General features: G+C 45.2%; 1 pseudogene; it reads left to right on the top strand.

Moving 5' to 3' along the window:
• The first annotated feature begins 12,571 nt into the window (after window positions 1-12,571).
• On the top strand, window positions 12,572-13,541 carry LOC144160783 (uncharacterized; annotated as a pseudogene).
• The last annotated feature ends 477 nt before the right edge of the window (window positions 13,542-14,018 follow it).

Below are 14,018 nucleotides of genomic sequence, written 5' to 3'. Positions count from 1 at the left end.
AGCACATCATCTTGACCTTTGACCGCGCAGTTCTCCCACAACATATATATGCAGGTTTTATCCGGTGCTCAATACGCCCGTACATCCCGAACCCGCGGCGCTGTTTTAAGTGCCAGCGGTCCGGGCATGGTACGAACTCTTGCCATGGCCAAACGACGTGTGCAAAATGCGCGCCGCACGATCATCCTAGTGACAACTACCCATCCGAAACCCTCACTTGTGTAAACTGCGGGGGGCCGCATGCGGCATACTCCCGCAAGTGCGAAAAATTCCAACTTGAAAAAAAGATCATAAACATTAAGGTAACCGAGAACATCACCTTTCCAGAGGCGAGAAAGAGGTTCGCCTCTTTCCCTCTGGGGAGGTACGCCGACGCAGCTCGCCGGGCGGAGGAGCGGCGTCTGGTGTGCTCAGGGACCCAGTTCAGCGAGTCTCACCTGGTCCCGCCCCCGCCCCCCGCTGGGTTGCCTCACGCAGCCCAATCCGTCGCCACACCGCTTGCTGAGGCAGCAGCGGTTGTGGCACAAACCACTTCTGTCGGGCCCGGTGCCACTCCCGCCCCTGTCTTCCCGTCCTGCAGTGCGTTGGAGGGTGCCGAGAGGATGGACACCACGGGCCCGCACCGGCTCCCACCGCCACCGCACCACCCGAGCCACCTCTGGTGCCCCGGACTCCCTCGGCGGTGGCGGCTCAAAGGAAGGGATCCAGAGGGGGCAAGTCCGGGGGGCCTGGTCCGTCGGGCACCCCTCGGACATCCGACGACGAGATGGATGTCGGGCCGTTCCTGCTTGCAACGCAGCGCAAGGAGCGGCCACCGACTTCCAAGCCTACAGAAAGGCCCAAAAAGCCCAATCTCTGAGTAACAGCCTCGAAAAGACGACACATGAACACACACACACACACTCCAGTCATTCTAAAATGTAAACAATGGGAACAGACAACATCATTCAATGAAACTGTAGAGGCCTTATCCACAACCTAGATGATGTGTACGAGATACTTCATTCATATCAGCCAAGTCTCATGTGTCTTCAGGAAACACACCTAAATAGTAAACATACTAACTTCTTGGATAGCTACTTGGTTTTTCAAAAAGACAGGCACACTTGCACTTATTCTTCAGGCGGTGTGGCCATAGTGGGCCGAAAATCCTTAGTGTGTCAGACCATTCACCTAAACACCATGCTTGAAGCAGTCGCAATTCGAAAAATTTTTATGAAAGGGTAATAACGGTATGCTCCCTCTACGTTCACTCCGGATTACCAACTATCGAACACTGATTTTGAGGCCCTGATAAATCAACTACCTGAACCGTACTTAGTCTTAGGCGACCTCAATGCACATAATTCAATCTGGGGCTCTTCCCCCACAGATGCCGGAGGTCGCCTAATTGAAAAATTTCTAACATCATCGGGAGCATGCCTTTTTAACAAAAACCAAGCTACATATTATAACAAAGAACGAAACAGTTATTCACATCATGACTTGGCTCTTGGCTCTGCAGTTCTTTTCCCATTTCTTGAGTGGCATGTGGACACAAACCTATATAGTAGTGACCACTTAACCACCAAATTGACATGCATAGGCACAAACACTTCCCCCTCTCATAAAAGGTTCAAAGGAGGAAGAGCAAACTCGAGTACATTCACAGAAACATGTAAACTGCACTACACATCCATAAAACACCTACACGTAGCAGAGGCGACCCAACTGCTCACGGCGCACATTCTCGACGCAGTCGCAAAGTCCATTCCCCAGGCCTCCGGTGCCCCACGCAACCCAAGGAGGCCCTGGTGGAACGAGGACTGCAGGCGAGCGCGAGTGGCCCAGAACAAGGCGTGGGGTGTCCTTCGCCGGTTCCCCACGTCGCCTAACTTAATTTCTTTTAAAACTGCAAAGGCCTTGGGAAAGCGCGTGCGCCGTGAGGCAAAACGGGATAGTTGGCGCTCCTTCATAACATCCGTAAATTAATACACAGACACACGCAAGCTATGGACACGAATACGTAAACTTAAAGGACAACATACACATAGCCTGCCCTTGGTCAGCACGACTGGGGACACACTAGAAGATCAGGCTAACACACTTGCACAACACTTTCAACACGTGTCAAGCTCTGCACACTACACAAACACTTTCCTAAACATAAAGCCTCTTGTGAAAAGGAGTCCCTACGCGACAACAACAACTCGCAGACTTCTTACAACTCCCTGTTTTCACTACATGAGCTTAGGGCTGCTCTGAGCACGTGTAAACCCTCAGCTCCAGGCCTAGACAACATTACATATACAATGATACAACAGCTACACGCAGACACACTTGAAGAACTTCTATATCTATATAATAAAATACGGCTTTCGGGGCATATTCCACACTTTTGGAGGGAGACCATTGTAGTGGCTTTCTTGAAGGAGGGAAAGGACCCGTCGTCCCCCTCAAGTTACCGTCCAGTAGCCCTGACGAGCTGCCTGTGCAAGCTCTTCGAGAAGATGATAAATCGCAGGCTTGTGTACTTCCTTGAGTACAATGGTCTTCTCGAGAGCTGCCAGGCAGGCTTTAGGATGGGGCGATCGACGAACGATCCACTGGTTGCACTTGACTCATACATCACGAATGCCTTAGTGCATAAGCAGTACTGTTTAACTGTCTTTTTTGACCTCGAGAAGACCTACGACAACGCTTGGCGTTATGGGATCCTTATTGACCTCAGGTCATTCGGGCGTTTCGGGTAATATGTTGAACACCCTTGTTAGTTATTTGTCAGATAGAACGTTCAGAGTAAGAGTTGGTTGTGCAATTTCAAAGGTTCACGTTCAAGAAAATGGCAAGCCGCAAGGTGGTGTGTTCAGTTGCACTCTCTTCATAGTAAAGATGAACTCTCTTGGAAAGGCACTGCCAGCAACTATCTCTTATTCTATGTATGTAGACGACGTGCAAATATATTTTAAATCATGTAATCTGTCAATATGCGAACATCAAGTCCAGCTTGGCGTCAAGAAGCTTGCCGGCTGGGCAGACAAGAATGGGTTTAAATTGAATCCTGCAAAAAGCTCCTGCGTTGTGTTCTCCAGGAAACGCGGGGTCCATGCGGACCCAGACATTACTCGTAATGGCGTGTCGCTTCCTGTGAACAAGAAGCACAAGTTCTGAGGTGTTGTGTTGGACCAGAAACTCACATTCATTCCACACATCAAGGAACTTAAACATAACTGTCTGAAAAAAATGAATATACTTAAGGTTCTCTCCCACCAATCGTATGGTTTCGACATAGAACTCCTACTACGGCTCTATACTGCTTTGGTTGGGTCTCGTTTAGACTATGGCAGTGTGGTATATGGGTCGGTGACTAAAACAGCGCTTCCAATTCTTGACCCAGTGCTACACTTGGGGCTACCGCTTGCGTCGGGTGCTTTTCGCACTAGCCCTGTCGAGAGTCTGTATCGCGAGTGTAATAAGTGGAGCCTTGAGAACCAACGGACGTACATGGACTTACTTTATGCCTTTAAAATTTCATCGCTGAATAACCATCCTTTTTATCCTGTCTTTAACGACACATCCACATCTGTGCTTGTTGAAAATCGCCCATCCGTTCCTCTGCCCTTTTCACTTACAGAGAGAGAGCGAGCCTCGGATCTGGGCGCTTCGTTTTTAGATGTGTACAGATCATCCTTTTCAGGCATTTTACCTCCTGGGAAAGTTTGTCCTCTGTCCTCCGACCTTTTTTTGATAAAACATCGGGTACCGCGAGCTGCAGTACTGCAGCACTTTCTGTCTCTGCAGTTAAAATACCCACTTGCAGAATTTTACAGTGACGCGTCTAAAACCTCCACTATGGTCTCGTGCGCTGCTCATGGTCCGAATTTCAGTGCAACCAGAACCATGACCGTCCACATAACAATTTGTTCAGCAGAAGCATACGAAATTTTACTGATTGTACGACACATACTTGAAAATCAAATTTCGAAGTCTATCATCTACACAGATTCCTTGAGTGTTGTTCGCGCACTGCCATCGCATACACCCCCCAAAAACCACATAGTTAATCTTGTATTTAACACTATCATGTCTGTGTGTGCGCAGAAGCATCAGCTACTCCTCTGCTGGGTCCCAGGACACGTTGGGATCGCTGGGAACGAGATGGCAGACGAGAGGGCCGCTGCTGCTGCACTCAGGAACACTGTAGACATAACAACCGTACCATATACAGACCTCAAGCCACACATAAGACAATACTTGCGTAGAACAAGACAAACAAACTGGAGTGAACAGACATATAAAAAGTTACACGTTATAAAACCACGCTTGGGACCATACACCACTGACACACGCAACAGACACACAGAAGTCGCCTTCGGTAGGCTGCGGATAGGGCACACCCATGCAACGCACTCGTATCTGCTGACGGGATCTTCTAGACCAGAGTGTAGCAGGTGCGGAGAGGCCCTATCTGTAGCGCACATACTAATCACATGCAAGGCACTCCACACAACACGACACAAACACTTCAGAGAACTCTACAGACAAGATATTCTCCTACATCCATCGCTGTTTGTGGGTGACGATGCCATGTTTTCCGTGAAACGTGTGTTTGAGTACTTGTCAGACGTTACGTTTTTTTTAAACCTTAGTTCCTATCACGCATAAACAAATCTGGCCCTATACACCAGCCATCACCATTGCCGTTAATTGATTTTATTGTTATTCTGGCTTTAGTAGCCACTATTTTCTTTTAGATACTTTTTTTGGGCACTCTTTCCCCCAGGTGGTCTTGCGCCAAAAACCTCCAACCATCATCATCATCTTTAAAGATAAAGTTAAGCTCAGATCGTTCTCAAACCACAACCTTAATTTATTTCGGACACGCATGCTAAACGAAGACTGGTCACCCGTTCATGCTGAGACCGATGTAGACCCTATTTACAGTAAATTCTTGTCCCTCTTTTTTAAACATTACAATGCATGGTTTTTCATACATCAGCATAAAATTTAAAACAAACATAAGGAAGCCTTGGGTATGACCACAACACATGAAAATGAACAAAACCAAAGAACCAACTTTTCAAAACATTTCTAAGCACGAGAAATCCTTCTGACTTTTTGATGTTCAAAAAATATCGGAACAAAGCTACCTCTGAGCTAAAGAAGGCGAAAGCATTATACCACCAAAATCTTTTTGGTAACGTTTCAGAGCAACGACCTGATAAAGTATATGAAATCATAATTGAAGCGTTAGGACCTAAAAGGAAAAAAACATTCTTTCTAACATAGTTGTAGAAGGCCGCAATTTAGATTGCGTTCCCTTTCAGGATTATTTTATGAGAATTTTGTAAATATGGTTCGAACAGCAAAAGACCTTACCTTCTCCCCAACCCATTTTCAGAACGACGACACAATATTCCTTAGTCCAACGAATGAACTTCAGGTTTACGTACATTTATGGGCTTAAAAAACAGCACGGCTAAAGATGTTAACGATATTGAAATCAAACCCGTTAAGCATGTAGTAGATATTCTCGAGCGGTGCCTTGTACACATATTTAATATCGTTCTGTATTTCGGTTGTTTTTAATGTGCCGTGAAGAAGACGAAAGCGTCTCTCTTTTTCAAATGTGGCAATGCTAATGATCTTAATAGCTACAGACCAGGCTGCATACTTCCGCTTTTCTCAAAAGGATTAGAAGAAAGAATTTACTCACGCCCAAACAGCTTTTTGTGTAGATGTAACATACGCTTGTGGTGCCAACAAGGCTTTCAAAAACGCAAATCTACAGAGACGGTGCTCTTAACTCACAAGGAACTTATAATTGCCAACATAGAAAAAAATGAAATCAAAGTAGGCATATTTATCGATTAAAGCAAAACTTTCGACTATCTCAATCATAAAATATTACTAAATATTTGTATGACTACGGAATACGCGGCGTGTAAAGTTTTATTTTTACGTCCTATCTTTCTGGTCGACAGCAACGCTTGGCAATAGGCGGTTGTTTTTATTGTTTCAATACAGTCTCTTGTGGTGTACCTCAAGGAAGTATTCTAGGTCCCTTACTTGTGAATGCATATGTCCCTGACATCGTTAAAGTTCCTCGTTATGCTACCTGTCTGTTGTATTCAGACGACACCAGTCTTTTTGTTTCTGGCACTAATATAGAGAAAACCATGTTAAAAGCTCAAGAAGCACTTAAAAAGCTGTTTTTGAATCCTCAAACACCAATGGACTTAAAATTAAGGCGAGTAAAACTAAGGCAGTCCCATTTATTCGAAGAACAAAGCAACAAAGGTGGAAAGTATATTAACATTAGGGGGCGCGCCTGTTAAAATGGTTGACAAGGGCCCTATTCTCGACTGCCCAAATTGCCGGCAATTCGCCCATGTTTTTTTGCGTAAGCACGACGTAAGCAATCAGTGAGGGGCTGCACCCATAGCTATGACGACATGCAGTGTAATTTGACGAGTTACTCATAAAGGTCGCTACCAGGGTATCAAATATTGTGCAAGAAATATATAAAACCACTTGGCATGTACTATAAAAATTAAGATGGTAACTGAGGCTAACAATAAAAACATATTTCTTGAGGTCAAATTTCGCGTCAACACCACAAGGCGATCGAGTAACGTTGAACAAAAAGCAAGCGAAAGGCGTATGTCGAGCTAAAGAACATCACACAATTTTACCGTATCTACTTATTTCTTTCAATTGGTTTGAGTAACATAGCTGGGCTCTCTGCTTCAATGCAAGCTTTGTTGAGTTATAACCTTCCCTGCCGCCACCGCCGCCACGCTATAGTCTGCTGCTATTTTACAAGTTTATGGCGTGATCACAGAAAAAGACGGCCGTAATTATTGCTTCTATGACACATAAGAGCAGCGAAGCGCTATTCCTGATAACAGCGCAGAGCACCGATGTCGCCGCTTCACTCATTCGTCAAGCTGGACTTCAATCAGCGCTGTTATGAACCAAATAGTCACTTTTCTTTGCTATTTTTCTCTTGAGTTCGAACATGTGACCCAACAACTTACTAGGACGAGTATGGACAAATGCCATGGATTAGGTTCTCTTTGTCATGGAGAGGCTTGTACTGCCCTCTTATGCTGTGGTTAAGCCAAACAATTTTTTTTAGTTTATTGCCAAACATAAAAGCAAAATACTGCAAGTTATTTGTATGTTCCATGAACGCTGACTTGGAAGAAGTTGAAACTATAGTTTGTTTCGGTTGGAAACATGCTTTAAACAGTGCGCATGCGAGACGGCGCCTGCTGCGAACTGCCGCACATTTCACGGCGCCGTGAGCCGGGGAAATTTTTTGCCCTATTTTGCGACAAATCCAACCGCCATTTTAATGCTGTTACGTAGCATTACGTCAATTTTACGGAGACAGAAGTTGCCAATGCATGACGTAATTGTTCCCGCCAACTGTTTAAATTGCGTCACGCCTTCTCAGCCAATCACAGAAATGGTGCGTATTACAAGCAGTATTGTTGTTAAATATCAAAGACGGGATTACGTTGTCATTTCCGCTGCATTTAGTCTACTTTTCCATTACCGGCAAAGAATTATGCGCCTTTAGTAAAGAAAAATAAGGCAAACTTTAAAACTGGTGTCCGTAAACCACATGAAACGTCAAAATGACGACAGCACACGCAACCGCTTTGTCAACCGGAAGCACGTGACCAAAACTGAAAGCCCATCAGAAAAGACTTCCGGCGAATTGCCAGAATTTCCAGCAATTTGTGCAGTCGAGAATAGGGCCCCAAATATAAAATAGGTATCACCTTTTCTGCAGAACTGACATGAACGTCTCACGTTGAAATGCTTGCTAGATCCCTGTCATCCGCCGCTGGTGCGATATCGCGATGTCCCCACTTTCTCCCAGAAGACATTAAGCTAAAAATGTACCACGCCCGTTTTGCTACCCACATTAACTACTGACACCTAGGGGGGGCGGAATAACTACGATGCAAAGCCTACATTTAATATTACGCCTGCAAAAGAGAGCACTTCGATTTATTTCAAATGTCCCTTTCAGAGACCCTAGTGCACCGCTGTTTTCCCGACATGAAAAAGTTAGCGCGAGGAATTTCTATGATTTCCGTGTACTTAATTCATATTTTTTTATATTGAAAAGTTCAGAATCTTCATTACAACTGTATGAAATATTACTCTTTAAACAAGCGACTCTCGCACACGCAGCGGTGACAGGTGGCTCGTTCCCCTTCGGCGCGCCGAGTATTTTGTACAGTCCTTGCAATACTCATTGCCCTCCGTCCTTAACAAATCTCAAAAAGATGGTATCGGCTTCAGAAAATCTGCGTAAATATTTTGTAGCCAGATAGCTATTTGTCTTATTTTTTGTTCAGTTGTGCTGTCTTTAATTCTTGTTTTGCTTTCTTTTTGTTTCACACAGTGAAGTGTAACATGCCTTGGATAAGTTTTAACTGGTTCTGTTTTATTTCAGAAGTGTATTTATTGTGTCCATTCATTTTTTTCTATTGTTACCTAATGTATTGCATGATTAATTTTATAAAGGAACATACGTAAGAGTCCATACATTTATGTATTGTTGTTCGTACATAGATATGTTTGGACATATGTTTACATCTGTTAATTGCACGTTTATATTAGCGTGTGTATGGTTTTTACCGTTACCAAACAGCTGCTGTTTTGGGGGGCTGCCAGGCATCCTTCACGTGGCCGCTGACCCCTTTTCCGCCTGGTGGACACCCAACACTGTAATGTTGGAAATAAATGTGAAAACGTGAAATATTTTAGTATCTGGGCTTGTTTTTGTTGAACAGGCATGGTGCTGAAGATGTTAGGAATTTCTCTTTTAGGCGACCTAGAGCGGGAGGAGCCCCACCTTGCGGGAGGAGCCCCAAAGCGACTTTTGAGCATTCAGTTCTCCAATAAGAATAGAAGGTTCGGGCAGCTGATCTACAAGCCCTCGAAATCGTAGCTTGAAAGCATTAGATCAGGAGGGACGTAGAGAGAGCATACTGTTTTCAGCCTATTGAAGAATGTGGTTTTAAAGGGGACAGCCTCAAGGACAGTCTGTAATTCGATGGTTTGACAGGCCCACCACTTCCGGGCAATACTGGCCACACCACCTGATGATATACCCCCACCATCCCTTTCCTTCCTGAATACCAGGTAGCTTTTCAAGACATTTGTGTGTTTTAGTTTAGATGTGTTTCTTGAAGACAAATTACACTTGGCTCATTGAGTATCTCGTAAACATGGTCAAGGTGTTTCTGCAGGACTGGGCAGTTTCACTGAATTATTTTCTGTTCACATTATTTATTCTGAGAGCTACTGGAGTGTGTATGTTTATGTGTCGCCTTTCGGGGCTGTCACTCTGGTCTTTTTTGGCTTGTCGGAAGGCTGTGGCATCGGGACGCGTTCCTTGTGGTACACCGCTGACAAGAATGGTGCGACTTCCATTTCATCCTCGGATGTCCTCGTAGTGCCTGAGTGATCAGGCTCATTTGGACCGCGGACCCATTTGGGCATGCGTTTCTGGCCCGCAACCACCGATGGTTTCTGAAACGCCTGGGATGGCACAGGCGGTGCAGTGAGGGTGGGAGCTGCCGCTGGTTCCTCAGTCTTCATTTCTTCCGTACCGTCACGCGGGGTTTAGGACGGTAGAGTGGAAGGGGAGGATGCAGCATCACTCCCACCAGCCGTCGTTGTCTCCACAAACGCTGCTGGCTTAGCGAGCTGTGCACATGTTGGTTAGGCTACCCGGGGCAACCCTGGTGTGGGGAAGGAGGGGACAGGACAAAGTCTCACTCGCAGTACTGTGTCCCCACCGAAGGTAGACGGCGCTCCCCCACGGCGAACTGCACAGAGGAATAGACTGGAACCTCTTCCGCGCCTCTAGGAAGGATGTTTTGAGTTACCTTGATGTTGAAAATTTTCTTTTATAGCTTAAACCTTTCGAATTTCTTTGAGTAGTCCGGATGTGGACCCTGGCAGTTTACATATAGAAACTGCTGCAGGTTACAGTTTTCGGACGGCTGGTTGTGGTGGGCGAATTTCACGCAGATACGTCGGCCGCGACAGGAGTTTGTGCCAAGCCCGAACCATTGAAATTTTAAACAGCGCCGCGGGATCGGGATGTAATGCCGGACTGGACATCGCACGAAATCTGCAATGATGGAGGCTATACCTGTCAAAGGTTAGGATGAGGTGCTTCGTGGCTATTTGTTTGTCCTCCCTTCGTATGCTTATTCGCCTGGCCGCTGTAACGCCTTGACCTCGAAGGCCGTCCAGCAAGTCCGCTTCACATTCATTCAGTAGGTCATGTTCGGATACCACGCCCTGGGAGCTGGTTAGACTGCGGTTGGGCGTGACTCGTATGGCCAGATGGGCGATGTGGGTTTGAGCAAGACGTTTATCGGCCTAATCCTGGCTACTTAAATAGACAAGAATTTCACCAGGTTGATGTTTCTTGGCCTAACACGACCCTCAAGAAAGATTGAAACAGGAAATACGGACTGTGAAGCAAGAGGTTTTGATTGGTCGATCGATTTCTTCACCATGAAGCGAGAGTAGTTCTGTTTCTGAGGACAAAAGTTAGGAAGTGGTGAGAAAGAAACTGAGGTGCGCCCCTTTAAACAATTTACGGGGTTTAGACAGTACCTTATGCTATAGTATAAAAGCAGGAGACGAGGTTACTTTCTTTTAAAACCTTACCCTGATTGCTTGATAGGTCCCGGAGTGGCCTGCCTGGTAAACAGCCCATCCGCCTGTGAGCCCGTCCACCGGAGCTTTACCTGGGCTTCTACGGCCACCGTTTGGGAATTCTGCCCTTCACCTTGCAAATCCTAGCCACGGTAGAATACCGTGTGAGTATGGGGTCTCGGGGTCCGCGGTGTTGCCAATACCGTCACCAAGATTTCGGAAAGTGCCCCGTGTGGGGTGCTAGCACACAGGGTGTGTAAGATGCAAATATAATATTTTTTATTCATAATAACAATAGCGTTTACCTGTTGTACGTCATATAGTTTTACGATCATTGCCCGTTATTTTTGTATAATAATGTTGCTCCTTAAAATTAGCACCTTCAACGCAATCCTATCTTCTAGCAGCCACCAGTAGTCCAAAAACCCGGGCTTTGTTTTTAACCTAGCGTATGCGTGCTAGTAGAAAACATGGCCGGCAATATGAATAGCTGGAAGCGTTACTTAGTTCCCTGTGACGATGACCCGGATATACGAAACTCGCCGAAGTGCTATATACTAACGTGCCTTTACACCTTGTAGTGTGAATTTGCGAGAGTACCGTAAAGTAAGCCATTCTCGGTTGCCTGTGATTCGGTGAATTCTTCCCCTTATGACGGGTAACTACAGCGGTGGAATGGAAACGGATAAAACCCAAGTCCTTTGGATATTTAGAACGCCTAAATAACGGAGCTCGAAACAAGAGACGGAAGCACGAAAGTTATACCGAAATATTTTCTTACGCTGCAAGTGCCATGCGAAAGCATTGATAGCGAGAATTATCCGCTAACCCCAGCAGCGATTTCTAGGGCGAAAGTATTTTTGTGCTGACAATGCAATTGGCCTTAGGCTGTGTGCTTTTGTGGAAGGAATATAAATTTTAAAAAACCTCCAGAGACTTCACATGCATGTTATCCCGACTACAAAATACTCTTTCAAGAAGCACAAAGGAGAGGGAGTTTTGAACCTTCGCTTTCCTTTCTACTTCGCGCCATTCATAGTCGATAAACGTAACGTTGCGTGGCACTGCCCCGAGAACAAGGGTGCCTGCTGTTTTCTTATATACCGAATGAAACAGAATATGACACTATTTGTAACGAACTAATTTCAGCTACAAAACTGTGATGCTAAACACATTACATTTTACTGTCTTGAAAAATATTAGTTTTAATAATTGTCAGGTTTACTTATGCTCACGAGAGAGACATCACATAATTTAACGTATTTTTGGTATCAACCCTAAGCCTTCACATATACTTCCACGAAGTAGAAATATATTGCCACTCTGCACGAGACACATCCATCTCAAATTCAATGGCGGCAATTTGAGACGAACAATGTATTTTTTTTCTTTGCACTTGACCAATAGTGGTAATTTGGTGCAAATGATTTAATTAAAAATTCCACCATTAATAGTATTACTAACAAATCGTGGGTTCCTTTTTTTTGGAACAACACACTGTTATGCATATATTATCTTGTTTGATCAAGGAGAGCTCTGTGTTAGTAAATAGAGAGCTCTGTGTTAGAGTGGGCTTGGCAGCACCGCGTACGGACGGATGCTCATGAACTTCTATTTCTTAATCCCGATTGCAATGCTGGGAGGGATTCCATCGTGGGGCGACCGGCTGACATTCCTTTACCGCAAAAAAAGTTTCATCGCGCCTGCGCTGGAGTGTTCCTTCGATGGAGCGTCGTCGATAGAGCGGCAGGCTGCGCCTCGAGTGCTGTTTAACCACCATCTCGCCACCAGTGGGACGTCAGTGGACACTTCCCGGATTTGGCATAAAACCCGGAGCCAGCTTCTGCAGCCTTTCAGTGGGCTTGGCAGCACCGCGTACGGACGGATGCTCATGAACTTCTATTTCTTCACCCAGGTTGGTGACAAATATTCTGTGTATTCAATTAGGGATGATTCACTTACCTTAACCGTGCTGCCAAGCCCAGAGTCTGCTTGCTTCGTTGTGTGATTGCTTGCATGTTATAAAATTGGTGTTGTTAACATCTGGAGGCGTAGAGCTAAACCCTGGAACGACCTCGGATTCGGAGTCTGAAGCTTGCGAAAATAGCCAAATTCTGAAGAAAATACTAAAAGAGCAAACAAAAACCAATAAGACCCTCACCGCGCTTTCTGCCAATCTAAAACAGGTTGAATTAACTATAGGTAATGTACAGGAAAGGATAACTTCGATGGAAAAGGAGCTTGCTCGTTTAAAAAAATGTGAGGATAAGCTGGCCGAGCACGAGGCACTCTGCAAGGAGACAAAGGGACTGGTAGAAGAGCTGTCAGCTAAGATCGAGGACCTGGAAAATCGTAGTCGAAGAAATAATGTTATAATTTATGGCTTAAGTGAAGAACCAAACGAAGACAGCAAATCCCTGCGAAACAGAGTTGAGCAAGAGGTATTTAAAGAGTTACTTGGCGTAGAAGTTAAATCAATTGAGCGGATTCACAGGTTATGTTTCAAACATGCTGAGAGACCCCGGCCGGTTATACTGCGGCTTTTTGATTTTTCTGAGAAAATGAATATAATGGCATCGTGCGCTAAGCTAAAAGGAACGGAGATTTCAGTATCAGAGGACTTCTCAAAAAGGCTACGTGACTTGGGCGGTAAGCTGTGGTGTTCTGCAGCTGAGGAAAAGGCTAATGGGGCGAAGGTTTTACTATCTTTTAATAAATTGAAGGTAGACGACAAAGTGTACACCTGGGACCAGCTTCTAAACTGCCGGGTAGAAGTCACGCGGCCTGCTGCGAAGGAGCGGATTGAACCAGATTCAGCTGCGCCTGCCCGTGTTACCAAGCGAAGGCGAGATAAAAAATGACAGTCTGTAACCAGAGTGCTCAGAGTTGTTTCGCTCAATGCGCGCAGCAATCTGAATAAAGCTGGTTTAGTCGAAGACGTAATATCCTGTTATCATCCTCATGTCTAAGTAATTACAGAAACATGGTTGCATGCAGGTGTGCAGGATTCGGACGTCGTACCCTCCACTTATAAACTTATTCGTAAAGACAAAGAATCGCGGGGTGGGGGAGTAACCATCTCCATTAAAACAACATTGGTTTCACTATTTTGGGTGGCATTTGTGGCCACGAAAGAGTATGGTGTAACCTTAAATTTCTTGGCAAAACTATACTTCTGGGTGGCGTATACAGACCACCGAATGCTTCCCACGAATATTTAAAAGCCATGTAGGACTATCTTGCAGAAAATACAAATTCCAGATCGAATATTATAGTTACAGGAGACTTCAACTTCCCGGGTATAAACTGGTCTGACTTATCCCATGATGGCAAACAGT

Source organism: Haemaphysalis longicornis, unplaced genomic scaffold, assembly GCF_048455015.1.
Source record: "Haemaphysalis longicornis isolate Haplotype H1 unplaced genomic scaffold, Haemaphysalis longicornis Haplotype H1 scaffold_11, whole genome shotgun sequence".
Lineage (NCBI taxonomy): Eukaryota > Metazoa > Arthropoda > Arachnida > Ixodida > Ixodidae > Haemaphysalis > Haemaphysalis longicornis.
The sequence above is the reverse complement of the archived record's forward strand: the minus strand, read 5'-3'. Positions and strand labels throughout refer to the sequence as shown.